We start from the raw sequence: 23,548 nt of genomic DNA, 5'->3' as shown, positions 1-23,548 counted from the left end.
GCAGATCTGTCCTTCTTTAGAGATGAAGACTCTTCTCACTTCTAAAAGGAAAATTGTACTAATGAAGTTTAGTATACTTGAGCAAAACAAATGCAATTTGCAAATTGAGCAGCTCCAAGATCCGGAGCAGGATCTGAGAATGCCTACAAAATGCAGCATTTATAGGAAAACAGAAGTGAAACATTCAAAACAACCCAATTGGCTGCAGCCTTGTCAGTCAATTATACTTTGGCTAGTTCATTGTTTATAATCTAGTCAGTTAATAGGCTACAGGGCCTTCTGCAACCAGCCAGAGCTCACGTACTGTGATGAAACTATTGGTTTGGTCTGTTGGGCCCAGTGTAGGGGCTTAGTCAAATCCATGACCTTCTATAAAATTTTACTTACCAGCACAAGGGAGCAATCACTTACCCAAGTCATAGTCCTGTAACATTGGATCTGATGTTCTGATGGCCATGCTCCTGGCAGGACACATTGCACTACATCTTCATCCAACAGACCTTTCTCATCATCTCTTATCTTCATTTTCAAACACTAAAGTATTATTTACTGATCCCTTGATCTGGGCCAGACCTGCCCTTTAATTTCTGTGATGAGGCATACTCCATCCCCAGGTTATGAGCGAGTCAACTGTGCCTTGGAGAGGTTAGGAATCTTGCGTATGGTCACACAACTAACAATACACAGAATTTCAATGGAGTTCCTAGCCCATACTTGAACCCATTATGCCTGAATTTCTCATAATCTCACATAGAATTGCTTACAAAGAAAACACATTCCTTGGTTTACAACAGAATCAAGAGGGTAGAGAGGCATTTCTCAGGAAGAGACCCTTGGAGCAAGTTGCCATCAGTCTCCTGGGCAGTCAGCCCTAGTGAGTCCCTGGTCACCAAAGCAGGATGTGAGGCAGAGAGGTGAGTCTCTTGTCACATCCATCCATCCTCTCAATAAAGGCTTACTGAGTACTGCTTGTGCTGGGCCATACACTAAGTACCAGGGTGCAGTGGTGATCTAGAAACAACACTCCTCCCCCCATGGAACTCTTATTATATTAGAGGGTGTATTAGTTGGAGGTTTCTAGAGGAACAAAATCAATAGAAAAAAAATATATAAATATGCCATGAGATTAGGTAGGCTTACAGGATCAGAGGCAGGAAAAATCACAATGGTTGTGCACTGGAGAGCTGGAGGATCCAGTAACTACTCCGCCAGGAAGATAGAAGCTGCAGAACAAGAGGGATCAAGGATGAATCACCATCAGGGTCAAAGGCTGGAAGCTCACTGGAGAGTCAGTGGTGTGAGTCTGTGTTGGGAGCCTGAAGAAATTGGAGATCTGAAGGGTAATGTTCAAAGGCTATGACAGCACCTGATGCACCTACTCAAGACTGGGGGTCTTCAAAATAGGCACACATCCAGAGTAGATCTACCTTGCTCAGTTTGCTGGCCTGCATGTCAACCATCCCTAGACACAGCCAGAACTGGGCTTTACTGCTCTGTTAGACATTTCTGCATCCATTCAAGTTGACATATCATGATTAAGGGTTACAGAGGAACAACAGTATCAAAGACAAAATCAGGTTTTTAAAAACTGCAGATAGAGGGGAACAGAGGGATGCTAATTTATGTGAGATCGTGGAAGATGTCTAATGGGATTATATTTCAGCAAAGGGCTCAGTAAAGTAAAGGCATAATTGTGAATACCTTGAGGAAGGAGTGTCCCCCCCTTAGAGGAAGTACAGACGCTCTGAGGTGAGAAAGTCTGGGGAATCTTAGGGCCAGTAAAGCCAGGGGCCTGGAGCGGAAGGAGAGTCAGGGAAAGTGGTAAGTGAGGCAAAAGGGAATCTTATCATGTGAAGCTTGTGGACCAGGGTAGGATATTTCTAAGCTTCCATTCCATCTTTTTTCAACTAATTTCTAGACTCAAGCTTCTTTTGTGAATAATTTTTCTACTATCCATAAGTAAACTTTTCCTCTTCATAGGGACTGTCCCCCCTGGTTCCTTCTCTTGTGTCTTTAATAGTCCCTTGCAGGTTATTCTAAGCTATAAAAATCCCAGACTCTTCTAAGACACATGCAGAACAGGATGTTGTGTTTTTTCTAAGCCCCAGATGGAATGTCCTGCCACTGGAAGAGAAAATAGCCCTTTCCTTTCACCATGTGCGGGGCTCGAGCAGCAAAATTAAAACAGATGCGACGCTCATAAGGAAACAGCAAGGAGAAGGATAGTAGGGACAATGCCCAGCTGGGTCAACTTCAGCCCTTTTCCTATAAGAACAAGAAGTTCCTAGCAGGTGGTATTGAATTCTCACCAGCACGCTCAGGTTTACAGGGTGGGAGGAAGCTGAGAGGAAAGTAGTTGAAAAGGAGGAAATGGTTTATACACAACTTTCCCACACAGGAGAGTTGGTGAGGCACTAACTGCTAGGATTTTAGTGTTGAAGAGGAATTCCATTTATCCCATAAACGTTTGTTAAATGCTTATTTTGCACAAGGCATTGTACCTAAGGGACTATGGGAATATGGAAAGAAATAACTTGTACTCTTGGACCCTGTAGCCCCCTCAGAAGACAGATAGGAACCCCTCCTACCACAAGGCTAGGAAATAAGTAATCTCATGGAAGTTAGAAGCCTGTGTTATAGGACAAAGAGGAACAAATGATTCTGCTAGGGGTTGGAAATGTAGAAACTCTAAGGAGAAGATGAAGCAATTGGAACTGTATGGGGCTTATATTTAACATGGAAAAAGGAGCGACAAGAACATAGCCACTTCACTTGCTGATTCCTTTAATGCCCTGGAATATGCATTTAGTCTTCAAGAAAGAGCAGTGGAGTTGGCATCTTAGTGCACCTGTGTGGGTCCTTGCCTCCCCATCTTCCATGCCAGCTACCAGATCTTGAACAAGTCTATCTCTTGCAACTTTTTTTTTTCATCAGCAATAAACTCTGAGGTCCCAACTGTGTCAAAGATCTTCCAATTCTTTTAACTTGCCTATATGAAATGTTTTCTCTTTCCTAGCCTGATTCCTTAATCCATCTGACCATGATCACACAATTGGTTCATTGCCTTAGAATGACTTAACAAGGCCAGTGGCACTGTTGTCATTTGTGATCTCTGTTTGGGAAGCTGAGTGTTTTAGACGGACACCCAATAGCTGCATAACAGCAGCTGGTGAGTGCTTTACCCACGTATCATAGCTGTCTGTTCATTTTCCTAACCTCTTTGGTTGTATGTAGACTGTGGCAGTCAGCTTTCCTTTGCTGTAACAAATACCTGTTATAAATCAACTTAAGGGAGAAAGACTTATTTTGGCTCATGGTTTCAGAGGTTTCTATCCATGGTCATTTGGCCCTGTTGCTTTGGTCTGGTAGTGGTACCATAGTACATCATGGCAGGAGCTCATGGTGGAAAAGGCTGCATGGCATCGGGAAGCAAAAAGGGAGCCAGGAAGGAGTGGAGGGCCCAAAATCTTCTCTGAGGCCTTTCTTTCAATGGCCTGGCTTTCATAGGCTTCACTCTCCTAATAGCACCACAGGCTGACAGCCACTAACAGACAGGCTTTTGGAGGACATTTCCAAACCATAGCATATATATTTTAGAATCAGTTTGTCAATTCAAAAACAGAAACACAACCTTGTTGGAATTTTTATTAGAGTCCCATTGATTGTATAGGTCAATTTATGGAGAAAAAACGTCTTTACAATAGTGAGCCTTCTAGTCTTTAAAATTTATTTAGATTTTCTTTAATATCTGTCAATAAATTTTTGAGATAGGGTCTTACTATGTCATTCAAGGTGGCCTTGAACTCACTATGTAGGCCAGGCTGCCAATCTCCTGTCTTGGCCTCCCAAGTTTTGGGATTGCAGGTGTATACCATCAAACCCAGCCCATTCCCCTCTTTAAGGAGGCAACTCAGCCAATTACTGGAAACTATAACTTGACTTCTTTCGAAAGAAACATGTCTAAGTGCATACCATGGTACAAAGGAAAAACCATGAGATAACTATAGAGGGCGTTGTGCAGGAAATATTCAACTCAGTCACTAAACAGACAAACATGGTGCCCTTGCATCTAGGAAAACCAGTTACTGTAGCTGCTGTGGCAGCATACATCTTCTACCCCTCTCTCCCTCCCAATGGACCCATATTGAAGATGAAAAGGTCCAACAATCTCCATAGAGCATGAGGGAGGAAGGAGCAGAAAACAAAAAGACAATAGCAATGATAGTTCTTTTAGTGACAGAGCACTGCAACACTAAGAAGCAGAGGAAAGTGGATGTTGTCCATGGAGGAGCTGAGGGAGGCATTGCTATGCGAGGGTCATGCTGTCTTACAGTGTGTCATGTACCAAGTTGGCTTTTGTGGTCTGCTGTATGGGAAAGCACTCATATGCATTCTGTTTTAGTAGGTGTTTTGTATTAATTTTTATAAAAATTTGCTCAAATGTATTTCATGTAGTGACTTAATTTTGATTTCCAGTATTTATTTAAAGATTGTATTGCTATCTATCCAGTAGCCCCTATAGGATATGGGTTTCATTTGCTGGTAAATTTCTTTTGTTTTGAAGACTACCCAGTACCAAGAATCACAGATGCTGATCCATCACTTTTTTTAATCATGTGATTTTATGTTTTTTCAGGGATAAGTAGACTATTGCTGCATAACCAATGATTTCCACCCGGATGCCTATGTATAGTTTACTATATCTACAGAATCACTTAAAATCTTTCTGTAAAACGAACAGGATGGAAATCACTTTATGCTCCCTCTCCCACTTCGCTTATGAAGCTGGCATGTTGTATATGCCAGTAAACACAATATAGATTGACCTTGTATTTTTTTTTGTTTTTTTGGAACCAGGGATCAAACTCTGGACCTTGAGCTTGTGAGGCAGGTGGTGGCACCACTGAACTAAATCCCTGGCCCCTAGATTGACCTTGTATTAGCTATCCAGTGGTAAACTGTCCCTGCCAGAGAGGATGACCATGGACAAGCTGGTGGGTGGGCTTGGCCGTGGGGTACTGAAAGGTCAAACCTTGGTGAACAAGCCCCACCATTAGCACACAGACATCTCTATGTATGCATTATAAAGTAGGAAACATTAGCACTTTTATGAGTGTTACTTAATTAGGATGGCGTTTGTCATGGCCAAGAAGTGTACTTTATAAAACGTAGGCAATATCCACAGGCCGATTACTTTTCTTTTATTCTAAATCTTGTTAGAACAATATTTTTTCTTCAGCGAGTTGAGGAAACTCTTGCTTGTTTAAAATCAGTGAGTCGGGGTTTGGCCATTCTCTTTTTTGTTTCCATAAGCTTGCTCTAGCAGTCACTATAGGAGCCCACGGTTATAAAAGAAAGATAAAAAATAACTTTTAAATGTCTAGTAGGACTAATTTACTCTCCATCAGGGTATGTATATGGGATAGGGAGAACAAAGTTAGAATGTGTGCTCGAGGCAGTGGCTTTAATGGGCCAGATTCTGACTAGATTAAGTTACTGTTAATTAAACTTGCCAACTATGGAAGCCTATGTATAATCTTCAGAGCGGGAAATGAAGTTACTCCTTTCAGAAGCAGGGAACCCTAATATAAAATTTCATGGTAAGTTGCATTATATGTTAGTCACTGAGCTTGAGTGAATAGTACACAGGACTCTGCTGGGAAAACCTAGACAGTGAGTTTAGACTCTGTAACAGTCACCTGAGAGCACCACCACTGGATGGCAGTAAAAATCCTTGGGATTTTAGAGGATCTCATTACTCTGGGTTTTTTTCTTTTTAAAAAACTCATTATCTACCTAGCCCTTTCTGTCTGCTTAAGAGTGCTGTGTTTTTAGAGTTAACTTTTATTAGAATGTCCTAATTTGATATCCCCGTATCTTGTTAAACTCATGCTCAAAAACGATAATTAGAAGTTTGAAAAGACAATTATGAGTATTGTGGTAAAAACAAGTAAAGATATTTGGATGACTATTAAAGCCAGGCATTTTCCCTATTAGGTAAAAGTCAATATTCAGTCACTGTGTCATTTAAATGTCAAATTAGGCGCAGAGTGATGAGATATTGATTATACAAGGTCTCGTGGGCACTTCAAACTTCTAAATGCTGGGGAGAATCATAGTCCCAAAATAATGGTGCAGGAGCTATTGTTTCACCGGTCACCTTCAGAACTGAATGAAAGGTTATGCAATCCCCAGAGAAGAATATCAAAAAAGGACACACAGGTACTCGAAATTCTCACTTTCCAAAAGTAAACACATAATCTTAACCTCTAAACATACTAATTTACTTAACTTATTCACTTAGTCAGCAAATATTTATTGAGTGTTAGTAATATGTCTGTCAGTACCTGAGAGAAAGAAGGCCCTCACTGACAGGAAGCTTAGGTGCTCCCTGCCTTGCCTAGTTATCCAACCAGAACCTGAAAGTCACTCTCCCCTCTTCCTAGCCCATCTCCCATTGCCAATCAGTAGCAGGTAGTATTGATTCTACACCCTAAATATCTCTGGATTCCACCCACATCTCATTCCCCCCATTTTCAGCCATTTTAAGTGGGCTTCCCGCCCCTGTTCTTGCCTTCCATTTTCTACCTAGCAGCCAGAGTGATGTTTTGAACACATAAACCTGATAAATTTCCTCCTCTGCATAAAACCACTCTGCGGCCTTGCGCTGTCTTCTAGATAAATGTTGATGTGTCTCCTGGTTCTCAGACTCACCCCATGCCGTGTGCCCCCTTGCTGTCTGCACTCCAGTAATCACTCACATCAACCCTTAATTCCATCAAGAAGCTCATTCTTTCTTCCTTTGGGAGTTTCCTACAACCTGTTCTTGCTTGGGATACTCCCTTCTTCCTCCTAAGACTCCTTGGTCTAAGTGCTCCTTTGAGTATCAGTGTAACTGCCACTTTTTCAAGGACATCTTCCTTGATCCAATTAACTAGGTGAGAGGCTCTGTTTTCCTTGAGTAGTCTATACTTTCTGTTTCAAAACACACACCGCATTGTAAAGAAATCACTTGTTTAATGTTGATTTTTTTCCCCTGATATTAATGATTATCAACCCTGCGAAGCTAATAAAAATACAGATGTTGATTGTCTACCAATTGAATCAGGATTACTGGGAATGAGAGGAGATCTGGTCATTTTTACTTACTACTTTCTATTCTGATATAAATTAAAACTTACAGAAAAGTCACCAGAAGAGTATAAATTACTTTATACTTTTTACTCAGATTTATTAGTTATTTATATTTTCCCTATTTTTAGCATTTTTCTCTTCAATCCTCTACCTCTCCTTGTAAATTTTTTTCTGAATCAATATCATTAAATTGCAAAGCTTATATGCCTTTACCCCCATTGACTTCAGTGTATGCTTCTTAAGGAAAAGGACATTCTTTTATAAAAACACGGTATAATGGTTAAAGATCAGGAAATTTAACACGGATACATTCCTATTATCTAGTCAAAATTTTGTACTCACATTTCATCAGGTATGCCAATAATATTCCAGTTGAGATAGGTTTCCCAGGGAAAATGCTGTGGGCTGGAGATTAGTGTGAAGAAATGGCTTCAGGATCCACACTGCAGAAGGGAAGGGAGCAGTGAGCATTGAACAGAGGGGGAAGCTGGCCTGTGATGCAGTCGCAACTAAGGCCAAGCCAACCCTTTGGGGTCCCAGAAGGCTGTGATGACCCCTTTTGTGTTATTCTGAAATAGGTGACAGGGCTGGGCCTTTGTACTATACATTGACCACTTACTGGATCTCAGTTACCCCTGAGGAGAGAGGAACGACTTTGAGCAAGGCAGACTTCTCCACCCTAGGATAATTTCTAGATGGGGCTGATAGTTGGGAACTCTCAATAGCTAAGAAAGTAAGAGGTCAGGATGAAACATCACAGGTTTCACTATGTCTACCATTTACACTACTCATATCTACTTCTTCATCTAAATTTGGGGACAAGGTCTCTCTTTGGCGGGGAGTTGGGACAGAGTCTCACTATGCAGTTCATATGTAGCCCAGACTGGCCTTGAACTCATGGTGCTCCTCCTGCCTCAGCCTCCTGAGTGCTGGGGTAACAGGTGTGTGGCACCATGCTGGGCTCAGGAGAGCTCTTCCAAGATCCTGTTGGACCTCTTTCCTGGGGGAAAATGTATATGTAGGAGGTTGGCAAGATCACAGCCCTGACCACTGCAGTTGGAGCCACTGTTGAGTGTCTGCTCATCATCCACTACCCTTTCTAGACTGCATCGTTCGCAACCATCATCTCTGCTTTAGATGACTACTTACCTGTTGGCATAACCCAGACCTTCACTCCTGACGCTGATGTCCACACCCTTCTTAGGATGACTGCTGTGTTTGTCTATGTACCATCAAAATGAGCAAAGGAATGTTAATAGGTGATCCAGTATATCACCAGGACCCCAACCACATCCTTCTCTGTTGTACTGTATTATGTACTAGCAGCATTCCTCATACTGATGTTCAGAGTCCTCGCTGCCAGGAGGCTGGTGGCATCTTCACAATCCCACACCAGCATTTGCATTCTAAACCACTCTTCCACCGTTGCAGCTTGGAAAGCAGATTCTGAAATGGATATCAGCACACAGGAATTGAATTAGGGAGTGTTCTTGGGAACAGTGCCCCTAGCAGAGAAAGAAAGGAAATCAATGTTGATTGGTAGAAGATGGATTATGATGTAGTCCCAAAGGACTCTTCATCTCATTACTGTCTTACAACGTTCTACTGTGAAAAGGTTTTTGTTAAAACTAAACATATCAGTGGCCTCTATGTAACAAAGTGTGCACTGTTAGCATCAGTTTGAGTCTATTATCTCCCAATCAGTGAAACATTACATGAACACCATAGAGACAGACCATTCTATCAAAGTTTCTTCAAATCCGTCCTTTTATTTCTTTGTAGGAATGTCTTTCACTCTTTCGAATTCAGTGGCTATACAGCAACACTTTTTCCATAAAATATTTTTATTTATGAAATCATTTATCATTGGGATATTCTTCTGTATTCTTTTCTTTTTTATATTTGTGTGTGTGTGTGTGTGTACTACTGGAGATTGAATCCAGGGTTCACACTGAGGTACATCCACAGACATTTTAAAACATTTTAAAATTTGAGACAGGGTCTTGCTAAGTTTCCCAAGCTGGGCTTGAACTTGTGATCTTCCTGCCCCAGCCTTCCAGATAGCAGGGATTACAGGCATATGCTACCATGCCTAGCTCATTATAACTTTTCTTTAAAGTGCCTCACAAAAATAGAAGTTCTTCAAGAATGTAACTTCAAGAATGTATTTGCTATGGTTTGTATCTAGATGTCCCCACAAAGCCTCATGTTGTCATAGGTGGGGAGTTCTGAAGGTGGCTGGATTAGGGTGTGTGATGCTAGGATTAAGGGTGCCCCACCCTGGGTGTGGGTAGTACCACCCAAAAGGCAGGTAGCCTAGGTAGATTATGAAGAGACAGAAAGAAGGTACTGCTGCGGCTACTGCCCCTCACTGCTTGCTGCCTTCTGCCTGCCCTGCTTTTCCATAGACTGTTTCTCCTTGACAATGCCCCTCTGCCATGCCAGCCTGCCTTGGAGGCAGCCAACTGTGGACTGAAACCTTTACAAACTGTAAGCCAAAATAACCTTTTTCTCTTTGAACTTTGGGTGTGGGGTATTTTGTCCCAGCAATGAAAAAGTAACTAAGATATTATTAAAGTAGAATCTAACAAATACCATAAGCTGAGATATGTTGGAACATTTGTACTTTCACCCAAATGCATGGTCAATACCAAGTAACTTGTTTTGATAATTATTTCACATCTTCATCAATGTTTTCTATGTGACTTTCAAAAAAAATATGCTGACAGGAGCCAGGGATTTAGCAGTGGCATAATGCCCTCGAAAGCTCAAGGTCCTGAGTTCGGTCCCCTGTACAAAAAAAAAAAGATGCTGACAAAAGAATACATTTTAGCCTGTTAATCTTTTGTTTTACAGTTATGTTAGCCTTTTTTTTTTTCTGTGTCAGGAAACTGTTTTGTTTAAAGTTAAAAATCTCAAAAGGAGTTTCTAAGTGACTTTCAGGTTTTGTGAAGTTTGTCAAAAATTCAGTCTGTTCCACATAATTTTAAGTATCCTTGAAAAATTGCTGAAGTTTTTCTTCCTGTTCTGGCTTTTGAATGTCTTGCTAATCACAGATTTGTTATATGCCCCCACCCCAAACAGATACTGAACATCTTCTCTTCCCATTCTTTACATTGTGTGCCTGGGCTATCATGTCCACTGTCGTAGCTTCTATATATACATGCTAATACATTGGAAATCTCATAACATGAATGAGAGTACACTGAAAAGCCACTGGGAAACCAAATGGAGATAGAAGTATTGCTCTAAATATAGTGGCTGCTTCCAATAAAGATGAGCAAAGGCAGTGTCCAAAGAAAATAATCTCACACTTGTGTGGTGTGTAAAGTGTAAAGCATTACTTCCAGAATCTGGCAAATTAATTTGACTGTTGAGTAGGTAGATCTTACTCAAATTCTAGTAGATTTCCTGAACTTCCTTCCAGACTCATTAGCAAGCTGAGGCAGGTATAACAGAGCATCAGACCCTGCAGTGGATGGGAGACTCATGGGAACCAGAAGAGGTATCAGGGAGGGATTGAGTCAAGCAGGATGGTTTTCAGTGCTGAACTCTAGGACTGGGGACAGACCAGGGTCAGTAAACAGATTTGCTGGGTAGAGCTCAGAGCAGTGGCAAGCAGGAGTCTAATCCAGGTAGAACCAATCTAGGGAGGAGAAGTGAATTGGAAAAGCAGTGGCTCAGGGTCTACATTTTGCCTTACTTTTGTATAACAGGTACCAGGTCTGGTTGGAAATATAACTTTACTACAATCCGAAGTATTGTGAATATTCCAAGATGGGCTTTTAGTGTATTTCTTTTCCTCCCAGTGTGCTAATGTGTTCATCTTTGTAGGTAGTAAATTACAAATAAAACAATACAATTAAGAAGGATATCACTTTAAGACAGAAAAAAAGCAGATACAAACACAAACACAAACACATACAACTTCCTTTGTTCCAAGGATGGTTCAGTCTGTGGCTTCCTCAGAGTTTCCTGACAGGAGGTTTCTGGATTTCAGGACAAGTGGGCAACATGAGTCCAACAGCCCTTAGAGCTCTGTGTCCTTAAACTCTCCTTGCATATAAGAGCTGGAGATCTTCAGAATCCCCTCCTCAGGTTCCTTCTCCCCAGGCCCATTCTCATTCCCTTGATCTCTCACAACGTCCTCTCTAAGAGAGACATTTAGATAACAGTTCTTTCCCAGATTTATCTTTGGCCACCTCCTACCCGCCCCCCCACCCCAACTAGGCAGTAAGATGTCATTTTGTTCACTGATAATGTCACACAGATTATTCAAACAGTTTAAAAACAGAAGAATCAAGAAGGGAAGATGCTAGGATCATACCGGGTTCCTGTTTATGAAGGCTACACTGAAGGGATCCAGTGCTTACTGCCTGGGAAAAACTGGGTAACAAAGAGATGGAACCCACTCCTGAGCAGGGTGAGTTGGAGGTCATGGGGGCAACCACATGGAGGTCTCTGGGGTCCCTGATGGACAAGACTGGCATTGGGAAGGCTGATGGGCATTCTGCTCTGCCGTGTTCAGACAGTACATCTGAGGGTGTTTTGAGAAAATGCTCTCACAACCATAGTCTCAAGGTGGTTCTGGTCTTTGGAGTAGATGTGGATGGCCAAAAAGAGCCACATGGCAAGAAAGGGTCTCTTCGCGTCTCTCTGATTCTATGATCTTAGATAACATGTATTAGGAGTCACTTCACAGGTTGCTCTTAGAATCCACCAATCCTACACCCAGACAACTCATTGCTTGGGATTTATTTTTAACCCAAGTTTCCTCACTCTGCTGATATATAAAAAAAATATATATATATATATATATATATATATATATTCACAGCAGGCTAGGGGAGGGAATATATATATATTCTAGGGGAGAACATGTATATATTCTAGGGGCTAGGGGTGGGAAAGAAGCAGGTAGGTGGGTGGATAATCACATTCATAGCAATAATCTTGTTCCTGCCCTACTCTTGTTTTGATTGCTTTTGTCTTTATTTTGATTTATTTTAACCTTCTAACTTTAGGGTTACTATTTCACATGCAGTCTCTGGTCCTTACATTTGGAATTTGAACTTAGTTTCTTTAATGTCTGAATCCTCAGTTACCCTAAACTCTGTTAGGATCACAGATTACCTCTGAAAGAAACGCTTCTGTGTTAGCCAGGGTCCTTGAAGGAGACAGAAACCGTGGCAAGTTAAAAAACAAAACAAAACAAAACAAAACAGGAAAAAAAGGTAACAATGCAAGTAAACACAAAGTCAGCTAGGGTCTGGACACACCTGGACATAAATTCCTTAAATAACAAAGTTCTTGAGTTATCTTTCAGGAAAAGCCTCTAGAGGGTTTGGAACTGGCTTTGCAAGGCATCAAAAGCTCAAAATCTGGCTGAGGATTTAGCTCAGTGGTGCCGCCATCTGCCTTGCAAGTGCAAGGTCCAGAGTTCGATCCCTGGTACCAAAAAAAGAAAAGCTCAAAATCCCCTGTGCAAAACTTGAGAACTGTCTGGCAAAGAAATATATGACCAATGAAGACTCATGATGAGTTTAGGTCTTTCAAATGAACCCTAAAACAACTCCATATTGCCATCCAATCACAAGCAGCTGTCCTCCTAGACAGTACCTGCTATCACCTGATCAAGGAGACAGATTTGAACTCCTTTTTAACTCTCAGCCTCCTTTCCAGCTGGTTAATTATAAAATAAAGCTGTGCAAAAACCCAGTGCCGTAGTGTTGGCTCCTATGTGCAGTAACAGGTATGAAGTTGTTAACTGGATAACTGAGAAGGGAAAGACAGGGCTCCGAGGTGTCACAGAAATCACAGCTATATAGGAAATAACTAGCACCCCCTGCCCCCAAGGGAACAAAGGGATGCAGGTGGAATCACTCAACTTGGGAACTTAGAGGCGGAATCCTGGGCAGGTGGAAGCAATGCTCAGGGGAGGTACAAAGGAGCTGGCTTTCTCTGTGGAACAAACCTAGGAAGCAGATTCAGTGGGTGCTGTGGGAAGGCCAGGGCCCTGTCCGGGTGAGCAGGTTTTGCTCAGGTGATATCCCTCCTGAGCCTTCTTCATCCTACTCCAGCCTTTCAAGCGACCTCTAGAGGCCCCTGGAGGGCCACAAAGGGACCCAGCTGGCCCAACTACACAAAGCCACGCAGAGAAGAAAGTTTGAACTTGAAAGTTAATAACTTAAAAACGACACATTGGCACACTGGTAATCCTGTACTCTGGGAGGCTGATGCAGGAGAATTACAATTTTGAGTCCAATCTAGGTAATTTAGCAATTTAGCAAGACCTTGTTGCAAAATTTAAAGAAAAAAAAAATTCTGAAAGGTTGGGGATATAGCTCAGTGCTAAGGGCCTATAACAAACAAAAAACAAAAAACAACAAAAAAGAGAAAGAAAGAAAAAACACCAAACAACCCTGCTGCTTGTCCAGTTCCTACTCCTCCCCAGCTAGCCCCCTCTCTGCAGCCACCAGGGCAGAATGGCATCCATCATTTGCTACTTAGTTCTCCAAGCTTCCATCCTTACTCTGACAATTGGGAGCAGATGGTCATCACTTTCTGTTGCCGATTTCACTATGGTAAGGCTCTGCCTCAGCAGCAGAGAGGCCTCTAGCTTCTGGAGCTGCAGGATCTTTTACTCACCTCCTATCCTCAGGAGAGTGGTTCCAAGAATCTCTTGGGGTTTCTTGAACTGCTTGTTAGTCTCAGGCTCTGGTCATGGAATGTTGCATAACAAATTACCAAAATACAGAGGTATCAACTAGCATTTCTTGCCTCAGATTCAGTAGGATAGGAAGCTGCTTGGCTGAGTTCTGCTGAGATCTCTCAACAAGGATGCAGTCAGGTGGTAGCTGAGGTTGGGCTCATCTCGAAAACTTCTGGCACCTGAGCTGGCAAGACTCAAGATGCTGGGGGCAAGAACACTTGAGGGTCCTAAAGTATTTATTTAGTCACTCCATGAATCTCCCCAGAGTATCTAGATTGTTAAATGGCAGCTGATGTTTTCTAGAACAGTCATCCTCAAGCTGGCTGAAGCTGTATACTTTTTCTAATTTCACTTGGAAGTCAGGGATTATCACTTCTGCTATGTTCTGTTCATCAGGCAGCAGAGAAGCCTACCTAGGGTCAAATGGCAGGGACATACTTCATCACTTGACAAGAAGAGTATAAAACAGTTTGCAAACATTTAAAGAAAATCACAATAGGCCTCTGGTTCAGGGTTTGTGGGAAACTTCAAACTGTTGTTTTTCTAATATATAGAATTGCACATGATTATGTCAAGGATCAGAAGGGAGGGACATTCAGCCTGGAGACCAGTGTTCCATTGAAGGCACAGGATCAGAGATGGAATCATTCGTGTCCTGCCTGGTTGTGGGAAGGCCTTCGAGGGCTGCTGCCTGAAGAGTTAATTCCATATCAAGTCTACGGTGCTCCTGGGGTGGACTGCAAGCCACGGCAAGTGGTTATAGTCACACTCTCTGCTGCCACCTCCAGGTCTGCACACAGCTGTCATGGTGTGCTCAGGAGTGTCACATCCTACACGGGCCCTGGCCTGAGCAGTAATATGCACCACTGCAAAAATGAGGCCGTTCAGGCTCCACCCAGGGCAATCAGAGCAATCTCCAGGTTTGAGTCATGGTGGAATTAGAGGCATGATTGGAATTAGAAGCACATGTACTAGCACCAAAATTTCTGTATATGGCCTGAGCGCAATAACTGAGCTGGGAAAGGGAGCTTAGGAGTTTGTCTTGAATATTCTACTTCTGTCTAACCAGGCTCCTATTTTTATTTAGATTGTATGTTTACTCGGGATGACTTCTGGGATGGAGGCTAAAGGATATCATGGAGGCTAAAGGCCCACACAAGTCATCCCTTGGTGCTACAACCTGGACCATCATGTTCTGAGGTTTAGAAAGAGCCATAAAACTATTAGTGAAAGTCACAGAGCTGAGGCTAAATACTCCCCACTCACCTTCCCCGCTCCTTTTCAACCTCAGGGTTCTTCTTTCACCTAATTCTTACCAGGTTGCTTTCATCATCAGAGGAGAAGTCATGCTGCTGTGGCAGGACAACATCGTCACAATGTTGCATTGTCCTAGTGCCTGTCTTTGCCTAATGGGTATGCTCGATTTCTCAGCTTGAGACTTCCACAGTCCAGTAATACTGAGTGTTCCTAAGACTTTTCATCTCCCTGGTAGAAGAACCAATATAATGAAGAAGGATGCCAACTTTACCCAGCTGACTGCTGCCTGTAGAAAATTCCTGTCTATGCCAGTATCCATTTTTTTTGTATTAAATTCTTTTATTGGTACATTGTAGGTATACAACACAATTACATTTCTCATTGGGAATTGTACCTTTATATAATGCATCTTGGTTCTTATTTTTTCTCCATTCCTAGCCCTCCCTTCACGTCCTCCACCCTTCCCGATTTACAAAGACTTTATTTCCATTTTTTCCATTTCTCAGCATTTTTTCCTTTCCCTTCTTTCCTTTCCCCTGTGCCTCCCACTACCCCTACCCCTTTGGACCTTTTCTTCCTATTTTACATTATCGATTATTCATTCTAATCATTGGTACATTTTAGGTATACAATATAATGACATTCATCATTGGAAATTTGCACCTTTACATAGTCTCTCTTGGTTCTTATTTTTCACCCTTGCCCAGCCCTCCCTTCAACCCCTCCATTCCTCCCTATTTACAAAGATTTTGTTCCTATTTTTCCATTTTCTCATATTAATCCCATTCCCTTCTATCCTTTCCCCTAGCCCTCCCACTTCCTTCCCCTTTGCCCCTTTTCTTCCTATTTCACATGACCTATTACACATTTAGTCCTTATTTACACTTTCAGTTTCTCACACCAGAGAAGCTATTCGGTATTTACACATCTGTGTCCTATTTATTTCACTTAAGAGTATGGCCTCAATGTGCATCCACTTAGCTATAAATGTCTCTAATTTCTCATCGGTATCCATTTTCTTAGCCCTGATGCTTAGACCTAGACCTACTCTGACAGCTGGATCTGGTGGGAATATAGTCTAGATCTTGGAATGTGCTGTGGCCCAAGTATGTGTCTCATCCTGGTTCTTCTGCTGAAGCCAGATCACGGAAGTGGTGGTATTATAGGTGTGGACTCCGGGAGGTGGTTAGGTCCTGAGTGTGGAGCCCTCATGAATGAGATTAGAGCCCTTAGAAAAGAAGGCCCAGAGAGCTGGGGATTTAGCTCAGTGGTGCTGCCGCCTGCCTCACAAGCGCAAGGTCCCGAGTTCGATCCCTGGTACCAAAAGAAAAGAAGGCCCAGAGAGCTGTATTTCCCTTTCCCTTCCACTAGGTGAGGATGCAGTGAGAAAGTGCTCTCATTCTTACCCTTCCCTGATGCTAGAGTTGTAAGAAATGAGTTTGTGTTGCTTATAAACTGCCTACTCTATGGTATTTTGTTATAGAAGCTTGAATGGACTGAGCCAGAAGGCAATAATTGAAAAGCCACATCTCTAGTGTGTCTGTGTCTGATAATGGTTGGAATTTGTACTTCCCTAGCTATTTTCTTTTTTGTACTGGAGATCAAACTCGGGACCTTTCGCTTGCGAGGCAGGCACCAGAACTACTGAGCTAAATCCCTGGCTCCCTGGCTATTTTCTGAATGCCAATAAGTAGGGTGCTGTAAGAACACATGGATCCACAAGACACGGTGCTTGTGAACAAAGTATTTCCTAGAGCTTCCAAATACATCTACATATTTGTACATTAAAAAATTATAACTTTTAAAAACATGTGTGGCCCACAGGGTAAATAGAAGACTTTCCTGTACTGGGAGACAAATAACCACAAATTCCAACCCACTTCCCAGAGAGCATCTTTTCAGGAGGAACATGCAAACTATTCTAGGTGAGCTTAGTAGAAACTGCTGCTGAGTCAGGAATGTGGTGACAAATTATCAAAAACTAGGTGACTGAAAAACCACAGAAATTTATTCTCATGGGTTTGGAGGCTAGAAGCGTGAGATCAAGGTGCTGGAAGAGCAGTCACCCTCCAACAGCTCCACAGGGAAACCCTTTTTCTAAGCCTCTCCTAGCTTCTGGTGACCTAGGAATCCCTTGGACTGTAGCTACCTCCCTCCAATCTGCCTGCATCTTCACACAGCCTTCGCCTCTGTCTGTGTGTCATCTCCTCTTCCCATTAGATTGGATCCAATCTTAAATCCAGGATGGCTTTATCTTAAAATCTTAAACTAATTTCATCTGTAAGGGTCATATTTTCCAAAAAGTTTTTGGATGAATGTGAATTTGGGGGGTATCCAATTAACCCCCTACAAATGTACAACTAAAAAAAAATCCTCCTGTGGCTTCTTAGCATTGAATAATTTATTTTCATTGTGACTTTTAATATTCAAAAATAAAATATGGACTCTGTGCTTTTAGCTCCTTTACAAGTACAAACGAAAACCAATTTTCATGTTATATATAAACAAAACAGTGTAATGAATATATTTAGACTTATTAGCATTAATATGATGGATGACATTTTCCAAATTAAATTGTTTTTCACATGTATGAATCTGGGTTTGCCAGTCTGACCATTAATTTCTTTCATCACTTCTATGTCTTCTAACTATAATGAATTTTGGCTCAGTTAGCTCTCCATTGATTCATTCTCTGGGTACAAATTCATTCTCTTAAATCACATGGCCACGGTAAAGGTGATGATTATATATTTTTATGTTAATTATTTAAAAACAATCATCTTTTTAAATGACTTCCAAAATTAAATATTTTTTCTAGAGATTAGGAACATCTACACATGGACTCATTTTGATAAAACTGATGTGTGACTCTAAATCACAGGAGCTCCTGGTGTGGGTACCCTCCATGCAATAGCAGACTAATGCTGAGAAATACCATTATAAAAACCAGAAATGGGGGACTTAAGCTCATTTATGTTTAGCTATGGCAGCTCGAGTCTAGCACTCTAGCCTTGGTATCAACAGGCCTGCGATAGAAGTTGCCTGATCAGGTCAATAGCTAATTCCTAGGGTTGGTTAGGCCCAGAATCTCGGTCCTGAGATTTTCCACTCTCTACCACCTGTGAACCAACAAAACAAGAGAGAGGAGAGTTATTTTTGCTTGGATACCATGAGACCATGAAGTCTGAAAATTGCAAATTTTCCATCTTTCTTCTTGTCTTTAGACTTCTTCTAATCTTTGAAACCAACATCTTTGGTATGAGGTGAAGATGGGAGGCCTATTTTGGGTCTCCTCTATTTTGCCTATTAGGATTTCTCCCACTTTCCCCTGCAGCAGAGTCAACCTCTGACTTTGGCCATGGTCAGAACTCATTCTGGCCACAGTGATTGGTGTAAGAAGTGGGCTTGTGAGCCTGGCGCAGTGGTGCACACCCATTACCCAATGCTGTAGTGACCCGCAATGCTTTCCGGGATCTTACTGCCCTGTCCATTGAATTGGACAGAACAACTGGTGATTGTGAAAGCATAACATCTATTTTAGGGCAAAAGAAATGCTTGAGGAGAAAAGGTACCCTGAAGGAAAAAGAGAAAATACATCCTATACACAGGATGAGGCACAGCAAGAACAAGAGGCAGCAAAGTCCATGGCTGCTGTCTTTTCTACTTTCCAAGATTAAATCCAGGCCATGCTGCCTGATTGCATGCTGAAAGATTGGTATCAGGTGCCAGGCCAGGGTTGCGCTCATGGCAGAAGATTGGTGTCAGGTGCTGGGGGCTCCTGTCTGCATCCATGGTTAACAAATCTGTGCAATGGGCAGGTTGTGCCCTATTGCCCTGGCCATGTTGCCATGCCCAACTCTCCTGCCTCACTCTTATAATCCCAGCACTCAGGAGGCTGAGGCAGGAGGATCACCATGAGGTCAAGGCCAGCCTGGCTTACATAGTGAGTTCAAGGCCAGCCTAAATTACATAGCCAGACCCTGTCTCAAAACACTTTTTTAAAAAGTGAGTTTGTTACCCAAGCCCATCAGACTCCTGCCTGATGTTTTCCTTAGAGGCAGAAGGAGCCCTCTTCCTCACTTTCACCATGAGGACTGCAGCTGTGAGTCCAAAAAAGCCATGTTTCTAGTCTCATGAAGAGTCCAGTCTAAGAGTTTGAAGTAGAGATGAAAGCCCGGGAAAAGGATTCACAATGGTTCTTCCTGACATTCAGTCAAACAAGTTTATAACCTTCCTCCTTTTCAAGTAAGCCAGTTAACTTTGGATGTCTTTCCCCAGCCTACCACCAACTGTGACTGATTCATTTTATTAAAAACAGGTACTTCACATTTGACATGTAACCCAGGCTTCTTTCTCCTTCTCCTCCTCCTTTTCCTCTTCCTTTTCCTCTTCCTCTTCCTCCTTCTCCTTTGCTATACAGTACTGAGGATTGTACATAGGGCCTTCACACTAGGCTACATCCTCAGCTCTTTTCTATTTTTTTTTTTTTTTTTTTTTGCTAAGATGCTCACACTGGACATGGTTACTTGTCTCTCATTGCTGAGACAAAATACCCCACATCCAAAGTTAAAGGGGAAAAGGTTTATTTGACTCACAGTCTGTAGAGATTTCAGTCCATAATTGGCTGGCTCCAAGGCAGGGTGGGATATGGCAAAGCGGCAACAGTTCATGGCCGTGGAAGACAGCAAAAGCAAACAAGCAAGGGAATTTAACAGAGTCTCTCTGCCCCTTTTATCTTATCCAGACTACCTAGGGTGCGTAGCACTCACACTCTTAATCCTAGTGCCCCTGAGCATAGCGTTGCACCATGAATTAATCACACTCTAGATTCAGCCACCTCTGAAAAAGCCTCACCAATGACCACTTGGGGCTTCAGGGTGGGGGGGATGGGATGTCTAGACACAAGCCATAACAGGGCTCAAACCTGCAATCTTCCTGCCTTAGCTTCCCAAAGTGCTGAGATTACAGATGTGCACCACCTCACCCAGCTCCCTCCGTGTGCTTCTGAAATAAATCTGCTTACTGCTCCCATAAGTTCTCTGAAACTGTATTAGAACCTCTGTGACATTTTATCATAAGCGGAAGAGGCTCTGAAAGTTTAGATTTCTAGGAGTAAAGACCTCTCTACCTCTTACAATAAATGCTTTTGTTCTGGGAAACTATGGTGGGTCTTTTGGATAGGTAAAACACAAAGCAATTGTGTTCGCATTGTTCTATAAGCAAAATCTTGCAGCACCTTCAATCTGTAAAAGCAGTAGTGGTCGAAGTAGCGAGGAATTGAGAGGTTGCTGACTAGAGCTATATGAGGAATCCGTTCTCCTCTCATTGCCAGTCCTCCTGCCCCAGTCCCTTCCCTACCCTGACTCCAGGAGTAAAGCACATGAGCCGCCTGACACAATCAGAAACCTCCCTCCTGTCACTAGGGCTGGCTCAGTGGTGTGTGCTTACTCCCGTCAAAGCCAGGGACTTTGCATGGCACTCATTAACACTAGGTTTAAAGCTGAGGGGAGGAAAGGTGGAGCTTCCACGACTGTCCCTGAGTGGGGAGACTGCCTGAGGTGGGCACCAACTCAGAGGAAGTGAACCCCAAAAGTGATGAAAAGCTGGATCTTATTAACAATGTTGGATCCACTGCCTGAAGCCACACCGAACTTTGTTGGTTTTACTTGGAAGGGCACATGAAACAATGATATAATAGATTTAATGACATGTAATAATCACGATGCCTAAAACTTTGTTCAGAGTATAAGTGTATCACCTCAAAGGAGCAGATCCCTATGATGATAAAAAATCTGATGACGGAGGTCTGTTTCATTTAAAAAAAAGCAGAGGGCTGAGGATTTAGCTCAGTGGCTCCGCCACCTGCCCCACAAGCCCAAGGACCAGAGTTCTATCCCCGGTACCAAAACAAAAACAAAAACAAAAATAAATTTTAAAAAAAGGTAAAACAAAGCAGAGATGATCCTTCTTTTCTTCCTTTTTTTCATTTGTTTCTTCTTTTCTCCCTTCCTCCCTCCCTCCTCTTCTTCCATCCTTTGTTCTTTCTTTCCTTTCTTCCCTCCTCTTTCTTTCCACCATTTTTGAATTCCATGTACATTACAGACTAGACATCTAAAGTAGCTGACAAACCTCCTCTCCTGCCCATTGGAATAACAAATGGTAGCAGGGAACACTGTGCAGGGTGCTCTGATAATAAGAGCAAACAGAAAAATGATCATAATCATAGTATCTATAATCATTGTAATCACCTATTGAGTGCTCTTGGGTCAGGGATTGTGCTAGTATATTGCACAATTACTCATAATTAATTCTAAAGCATGGATCTTGTTCTAACTTGGAGTATAGATGAGAAAATTGGAATTTAAATGGTTTAAAGATTATCCATAAGGTTAGAGCCAATGAAATTTGAAGCTACGTTTGTCTGACTCCAAAACCTATCCTCTTTCTACTTTTTCCTAATGCAGGTGTTGGCTGAGATTCAGGGCCACCCTTGCATACACAGTAGAAGAAATGTCTGGTCCTCCAGATTGGTTAGTTTGATGCCTTGAAGGATACCTTCTTCTAAGTTCTTGACCTCTGTCAGGCCATCTCCTCGATACTATTGGGTCATCATGGCCCATTCAAAGTATTGATCAAAGCCTTCTAGGACTTCTGATGGCTCTGCATTTGACATGGTGCTCTTTTACACGTCATTCTTATAATGCCTGTGGACAAATTGCAAGGAGATCTACAATACACCAAGGGCTGCCTCGATCACTCCAAACCTAATAAACGGTCGGTCACAATGGGTTTTGTCACAGATCTTCCTACCTTCTAAGACTGCAACAAATTCTGGTAGTGGCAAATACCCTTATAATCCCCAGTTTTCATTCTTGACTTACCTCCCGTCTATGTTAGTCATAGTCATTTGTTCATCAAGGATATATAGAGAGATCTTATCTCATTTTTGACAGTGGCCTACAGTTCATATTCTGGCTTTAGAGCATATCTGCCTGTCACTCAAAACCCACAGTCAGGGGCCAAACTCTATTAATTCAATTATGAAAACCATCTCTGTTTCTATTCCATTTGTCTTTGCTTTACTCTTACTGGTTTTTGGCCAAATTTCTTAAATTGAACCTTTGCTTTTGAAGTTTGGGCTAAGCTCTCCTTTTTTTTTTTTTTTTTTTTCTTCAGACCTGACACTTTGTTAGGATTAGGTTTGAAAAATGGTTCCTCCATTTTAAACAGAAAATAGAATGATTGTTGTCAGGGGGCATCGGGAAAAGAAAAGGAGGGGTTGCCATTTAAAGGATAACAAGGTAGAAACATTCTGCATATCTGTTTCACAATAATATGAATATATTAAACCAATACACTAAAATGATTAAGATGGTAAATTATTTGTTAGGAATTTTTACTACAATTTTAAAAATGTGACAACAACTAAAAAACCTTTTGGCACCCAGAGAGGAAAAAAGGCTCCTTCACCCATATGTGTTCTTTTTCAAAGAGAGTCAAATTGAGTTTGCTACCATGGGGCACAAATTAGAAGTGACTTTAAAGAAAGTTTACACCATAATATGTTCCAAGATAGAACCTCAGTGTTGGCTGTGGCTACAATCAGATTTCATTCAGTACTTGCATAACCTCTTCCACTGGGTCACTCCCCTGTATTAGTTAAGAATGTATGTTTTGACCTGTGGATCACCCAATGTCACTATATCATTAATTCTCAAACTTCAGTATGCAATAACAATCACAGGCTCATTATAAATACATATTCCAAGACTTTCCCTAGACTGAATAAAGAAGAAATTCTCTGGGGCTGAGTCCAGAAATCTGTTTGTTCAATAAACTGTCTACATTATTCTGATACAGGCTGACATTGGACCATGATTTGAGAAATTTATGTTTAGAATGTATGCTGCTTTTAGGGAAAAGAGTAAATGTCTTATGTTATTTTTTCTGTTATGGTTCAAGCTCAGAGATTTGTACTTAATAGGCACTTATATGTGGATGAAAAAGTACAGTAAAAAAAGTACTTTGCTGGACTTATTATTCAAATAAAATACAATTTGTAGCATCTTGTTTCTTTCATAATTAGTTAGACATTAATATTTGATATTTGAGAAAACCATTTAGTAAAGAACTATGACATGATGCTGGCTCCCAAAATGTGGCTTTAGTGTTTAGCATTTTGAAATCCAAACTGTTAGATGCTCTGATCTCATGCTCTAAAGGTCATTTCCTTCAACTTCTTATCTTTCTTCAGCCTCTGAATGGAAATGAAGAATTCCTAGTTTCAACCTGATTTGCAACTTTAAATCTGTGTTCTTAGTGCAGCAATGGAGAACATTAATAATAGATTTTAGGGCCAGGTATTTAGCTCAGTGGTTCTGCTGCCTGCCTCACAAGCTCAAGGTCCCAAGTTGTATCCCCAGGACCAAAAAACAAAAAAAAAGA

The 23,548-nt window shown here is 41.7% G+C and overlaps 1 long non-coding RNA gene across 1 annotated transcript in view; it reads right to left on the bottom strand.

The window, feature by feature from the left end:
* The window catches only part of LOC110347942 (uncharacterized), a 98,673-nt gene extending 84,671 nt beyond the window's left edge, over window positions 1-14,002 (bottom strand). Inside the window, exons 1-3 of the long non-coding RNA XR_002392871.2 lie at window positions 13,783-14,002; window positions 8,284-8,580; window positions 7,477-7,577 (exon numbers count right to left, since the gene is read on the bottom strand). This is a non-coding gene — a long non-coding RNA (uncharacterized LOC110347942). The remainder of the gene's footprint in view (window positions 1-7,476; window positions 7,578-8,283; window positions 8,581-13,782) is intronic.
* Between the last annotated feature and the right edge of the window lie 9,546 nt (window positions 14,003-23,548).

This window comes from Heterocephalus glaber, unplaced genomic scaffold (assembly GCF_053883595.1).
Source record: "Heterocephalus glaber isolate CG9 unplaced genomic scaffold, H.glaber_assembly_v1.0 deba00001457, whole genome shotgun sequence".
NCBI classification, from domain to species: Eukaryota; Metazoa; Chordata; class Mammalia; order Rodentia; family Bathyergidae; genus Heterocephalus; species Heterocephalus glaber.
This window is presented reverse-complemented; position numbering and strand designations above follow the sequence as displayed.